The following is a 6596-nucleotide window of genomic DNA, read 5'->3' on the forward strand; positions in this document are numbered from 1 at the left end:
ATTTATACGGCATTTAAGAGTATAGGTTACATCGGGAATATGTAGCTGGTGACCATGAGTGATGGAAATGCAACTGGATTTTAAAATTCAATGAACAGAAATTTTCAGAATGAAACCAAGAGAGAATCTTGCTAATAAAGTGTTTTGTTCAGAAGAGGGGATAAACTTAATTGTTACCAAAATTAGTACCTAAAAAAAAACAACCAAATTAGCAAACTTAGTGCTTGGCACAGGGCTATACTTGGACATTAAGAGGGAGCGAGAAGAGGGATTAGAGGATTTTGGGATGCAATCAAACTGAAAGCAAGCACATAACAGCCCCCATCCGATTTCGAAAAACTGGCAGAAGAAGTCGGAACCGCCTCTTGTGACCACACTGAATACCCCCTACTGGAAGAAGATTATCACCTTTGCCGCCAAATCCAGCGGGAAGAAGTAGAAGATGCCATAAAACAAACTAGAGGTGGGCCTACGCCAGGACCAGATGGAATTCCAGCAAAGGCTTTGAATGTACTATAAGTAGTTTTATCATCTCTGCTTCTGGGGTTGTATAACTTGGTTATAAAAGAAAAAAAGTGGCCTGATCCTTGGAAGATATCTGTAGTTATCCCCCTATTTAAGAAAGGTGATGCAAGTTTGTGCGAGAATTACCGACCAATCAGCTTTGGAAACTGTCTTGGAAAAATTTTGGATAAAATCTAAAACAAAAGGCTGGAATTATGGCTGGATGAGAGGCAAATTCTGAGAGAAGAGCATGCCGGTTTTCGTAAAGGGTACTCACCATCTGATCGAATGTTTGTTCTAAATGCAAGGGAAACGGAAAGTTGTACGTGGCTTTTCTTGATTTAAGTAGAGCATTTGACAATGTTGACCGTATAATTCTGTTTAGAACGCTTTTAGGAACAGGAATTCCGTCACCCTTTTTAAGGGTTCTTCTCTCGATGCATTGTTTGACGGGAAATGTGGTAAAGATAGCAGGAAGCGGTATATCTAGAGTTTTTTTTTTAATGTAAAAGGTGAAAAATAGGGTAGTACCCTATCACCGAAACTTTTTGCTATTTTTATAAATGATCTTGCCGAATACCTTGAAAAAAGGTGGGCGCCAGTTGTACACCTTGGAAATAAAGTATCATCATTACTATTATTTGCCGATTATATTGCCTTGTTCGCCAGATCCAATTCGGAGCTACAAACTCTGTTAGATTTAACAGCTGAATATTTAGAGGAAAAGAAACTGGAAATTAACATAAAAAAGACAGAGGTTATGATTTCTTGCCGTAGACAATCAACAGGAAATAAATATGAAGATAGTTTTAATTTGGATGGTGAAGCTGTGAAGGTTGTGTCTCAGGCAATATATTTAGGATTCCATCTAACATCGAACGGAAGATGGAGCAATCATATTTCGAAGATGGCAAATCGAGGAAAAGCAGCAATGGTAACGCTGTTCAGGAACAGTAATTTGACGGGAATAGGTGACGTAAAGTTGCACAAAGACGTGTGCAACTCAAAAATAAGGCCAATCCTCCACTATGGAGGGGATGTATGGGGCCTAGAAGTGGCAAATTCATTAGAAACTCTACAGCTACAATATTATAAACGAAAGCTAGGTCTGCACGCCACAACTCACACACTTTTCATCAAGGGAGATTTGGGACTTTTCTCCATGAGAAAACATAGACAGATCCAATTAATTAAGTTTTGGCTGAAAATACTGCAATGTCCCTCCTCAAGACTCATCAGAGCAGCGTATGATGAATTACTTATCCTGGGGAAAAAATCGTCATGGCCCTTCCATGTCAAAAAACTACTGGACAGCACAGGTCTATCGTATGCATGGAATGGAGGAGAGGGCCCAATCTCAGATCAAAAATCCTTTCTGTCAGAGATCCAAACAAGGCTGGAAGACCAAGAAATTCAGAAATGGTAGAATGACCTTAGCCAGTCGGAAAGCTTAAGTTCTTACTATATGGTGAAAGAAAATTATGGTGAAGAGTTATATTTTAAATTAGGGATTCCAAAAGAATCCCTGAGGTCTTGGATGCAGGTGCGAGCAAACTGTCTCCCTCTTCACAGTATTTGGAAAAATAGGTGTCACCCGGAAATGCGGTATACTTGCCCAATTTGCGGTGATCTTGATGGGCTAGACCATTTTCTTTTCAGGTGTCAGGGGCTAAATGAGCTAAGAGGGAGCTTTCTTGGGGTGGGTGGTCGTGAGCCCCTTCTTGGAACTTTGAAGTCGACGTCGAAAGAAATATAGTAGCAGTGGCAAATTTTGTCCGGAAGGGCCTTGTTATTCAAAAGTCGATTATTACATAATTTAGTTTGTTTGTTGTTATATATGTATGTATACGGCCTGAAAAATGGCTTTAAATACAGTCATTCATTCATTCATTCATAAAACTGGCAATCTTGATAAAAGATTCCGCTTCTAAACTAGCTACAGTGGCATTTCAGTTTATCCGCTCTTCTGAATTAAACATTTTATAAAAATATTTGGTGATCTTGTTGGCTATTATTACTTTTAGATGTGTTTCTCATTAATAATATGTTCGTAATGCCAAATTGAAAAGAAACAAAATAAACAACATTTTTGTTATATCCAGAGTTTGTTGTTGTATTGTCTAGTTCAGAGGAGGAGGGGACTAAGTGCACTGTTGCCAAACAGAATAATTTTAAACATAGGAATTGAGATCAAATAAATTTGCAGGAAATATGAAGATACATAGTCATACATTCAAAAGTATCAATGTTACTATGAATATCCGAAATCTTGGAAATGTCGAAATTCACCGGTGAATGCCCGAAATTCCCTTTTCTCTACTTGGATTCAATTAGCTTTGCGAATTAGCTTTTTCAGCCTTATCCAAGCTTTGATGGTAAAAGTTATGTTGGGTTAGGTTAAACAAGGTTATAAATCTCTGAAATGGGTTAAACACCTAACCTAACCTGTAACTATCAAACCTTGCAGAACACTGGAAAAGTTAACTGACAACTCTGACTAAATCCAAGGATAACAAAAGGTATTTCGGACATTCACCGGTGAGTGTCAACATTCACCGATTTCGGACATTCACGGTAACAGCAATACTTAAGGTAAATTTAGCTTCTCCCATGGAGAGGGTTTGAAAATATGCGAATCACTCTGGCGAAGCAAGGAATTGTCTATTAGAGATTTCTAGATAGTGTCCAAGCTCCCTGCATTCGAAACAGCCTGTTTACGTAAGAAGGAATTCACACAATGCTTTAAAATACTTGACTATTCATAAAACAACCTTCATATGGTCTTCACAATAGCTATGACCTATAAGCAAGACCTTTCTTGTACTCAAAGCCGTTCCTGTACCAAAGGTTTTCTCTTTACTCAAGGCCTTGCCTAGGCCCAGGGTATTCCCAATATTCCAGGGAATTCCCAATTTAAAATATTATAATCTTTGATAAAAATTATAATATTACATAAAATATGGGAAGACAACGAGGAAATTTTTTTGGGATATTCGTCAATAATTACAATATTGATGAACAGCTAATTATCAGAATCTACAGGCTCCTTAATCTCAAATCATTGATCACAAGAAGATATATCTTAAGTTCCCTTTTAGATCACATTTTGTTCTATAATGACATCTTGCTGTATCAAGTTTTGTCAGAACTGTTGCTATGCAACGATGAAGTGTATCAGGAACGCATGCAGAAAATTTGAGACAGGGGCGGGGGAGGGGGAACGCAAAAAACACGTTAACTATGACAAATAAACGAGATCGTAGATACGAATGTCTTTTTATTTAGGGAGGAGGCTAACTTCCTCTGTTAGCACAATCGATCAAATAAGAGCGATGGAATTTTTTTAGGGTGGCAATATATGGGGGGAGGGGCATACTTTTTGTTAAAAATAAACAGTGGGCGAATTATTCACAAAAAAATAGCTCACAAAAGAAAGGAAGCAAAATCACGAAATTTTGTAAGATAACTTTAGAGGAAATACTCGTAAGAAGATATATATTGATCACGTCACGTGATAAATGCCTAAACGTGACAATTCCTTATGAATTTGGCATCAACCAATTCGGGCTAAGTTTGAAGTCACTGGGTTATGTAGCGGGAAGCCGTAAAAAAATATAAATGCCAAGGAACCAAACTGAATATCGGGTACCTCTTTCTCATGCATGTGCACAGGAATTAGCATAGGGACGGGATTTGAAAATAATGTGTCAATTACGTTGGAAATTTACTACTAAAGATTGCTGAAAGGGGGGAATATATAAATACTGATGAATAAAAACAATTTCAGATTCCAAAGGCACTTTACACGTTTAAGTCATTTCCGTGTCAATTGTTCAAATTCCATATCTAGCGTTAGTAATCATACTTTTTTAGAAAAAAACTACAATTCCAATTTTATAATTTTTCCGATTCAGGAGCTCAATTTTGAATCTTGGCTTGGTTGCAGAATTTCCTTACATTTCCATTAGTTATGCAAATAGAAAACCATGAATTTCTCAAGTTAAAAAATAAAAGAAAGAAAAAAAATCCTCCCGCCAAACTTTGACCTCGGCAAAGGCTATGGGAGAGTATGGAGTCAAAAGGGAAGCTTAAACTCCAAGACTTAAATCATGAATGTCCTAGATCAAAATGTTAACAAAATAAATAAATATAAAACTAATACTAAGAAGATTAAGTCGCTTAGACTAGGGGTAAATGAAGGTGAAGAGGTGCTGTTAGATAGCGAAAAGATCGATCAAGTAGATGGCATTACTTACTTGGGTAGCAGTATTACTAAAGTCTTGGTTTCGGTGAAAATGTAAAATGTAGAATAGCCAAGGCCCAGGTTGTGATTTCAAAGTTGAAAAGTTTGGAAGCCAGAAAGTAACAGATTCATTTGTTATGCTCGCAATTTGACTATTATGCCTCGAAAGTTAACTCGCTGGATTTAGGCTGCTTTTACAAACGCTGCTTTAATACAGAAACAGAAATATATTTGACGCGCTGATGAGGTATGACCTATTCATCACTGAGAGCAGCTCTGTTTTCTTCTCTAAGACATTCTAATATCAACCTCTGCCACCAAAGTGTAGAAACCTTTTTCGATAATGCAAGTATCCCTAGACGTGTCCTTACAGATCATATGCTTACAAAACGAACACAAAAAATCTGTCCAATAGACGAGCAACTTATAAAAGACATCAGAAGCAAAAGAGTTCCAAAAGATTTAAAAGGCAAATATATAATTATATGCATACGGCTTTTTTCTGAAAATATTTTTTTTCGTACAAATTGTGGTTCTTATTATTTTCAGTTTATTTATTCGATTGTCTCGAACGGTAAACCCTATAATCAAACGCTATATCAAATGTATTGGTGTGCTAGATGGTTCAAAGATTCAGCCTTAGTCACTGAAGGCTCGTGGGTTATACTCTACAATCCTACAATCAAAAGCTATAAAAAATGCCGAATAAAAATTTACGCTAAAAATTACAATTCTTGTTATAATTTTCAGTTTATTTATTCGAATGTTAAACGGTAAACTACGATCAAATACTATAAAAAAAAAATGCCAAACGATAAAAATTACGAAACTTATTATTATTTTCAAAAAACGATAAACTCTACAATCAAACGCTATAAAAAATGTTAACGGTAAAAATTTATGGAAAAAATTACGATTCTTATTATTATTTTCAGTTTGTTTATTCGATTGCCTGGAACAGTAAACCTATAATCAAAGGCTATAAAAAATGCCGACGGTAAAATTACGATTCTTATTATTATTTTCAGTTCATTTATTCGATTGTTAAACGGTAAACTCTACAATCAAATGCTATAAAAAATGCCAAACGGTAAAAATTACGATTCTTATTATTATTTTCAGTTTATTTATTCGATTGTCTCAGAACATAACCCTACATCAAAGGTTATAAAAAATGCAGACGGTAAAAATTATGATTCTCACTATTATTTTCAGTTTATTTATTAGATTGTCTCGAACAGTAAACCCTACAATCACACCCTATAAAAATGCCGACGGTAAAAATTACGATTCTTATTATTATTTTCAGTTTATTAATTCGATTGTCTAACCCTACAATCAAACGCTATTAAAAATGCTGAAGGTGAAAATTATGATTCTTATTATTATTTTCAGTTTATTTATTCGATTGTTAAACGGTAAACTCTAACAATCAAACGCTATGAAAAATGCCAACGGTAAAAATTACGATTCTTATTATTATTTTCAGTTTATTTATTCGATTGTCTCTAACAGTAAACCCTACATCAAACGCTATAAAAAATGCAGACGGTAAAAATTATGATTCTTATTATTATTTTCAGTTTATTTATTCGATTGTTAAACGGTAAACTCTATAATCAAACACACAATTACAAACTACAATTAAAAATTTTAACGGTAAAAATTTACGGTAAAAATTACGATTTTTATTATTATTTTCAGTTTATTTATTCGATTGTCTCGAAGAGTAGACCCTACAATCAAACGCTATAAAAATGTCTTGGTGTGCTAGATGGTTCAAAGACTAAGCCTTAGACACTGAAGGCCCATGGGTTATACTCCAGAAAACTGTAATTATTTCTAACAC

The sequence above is a fragment of the Artemia franciscana genome, chromosome 12, assembly GCF_032884065.1.
Source record: "Artemia franciscana chromosome 12, ASM3288406v1, whole genome shotgun sequence".
NCBI lineage: Eukaryota > Metazoa > Arthropoda > Branchiopoda > Anostraca > Artemiidae > Artemia > Artemia franciscana.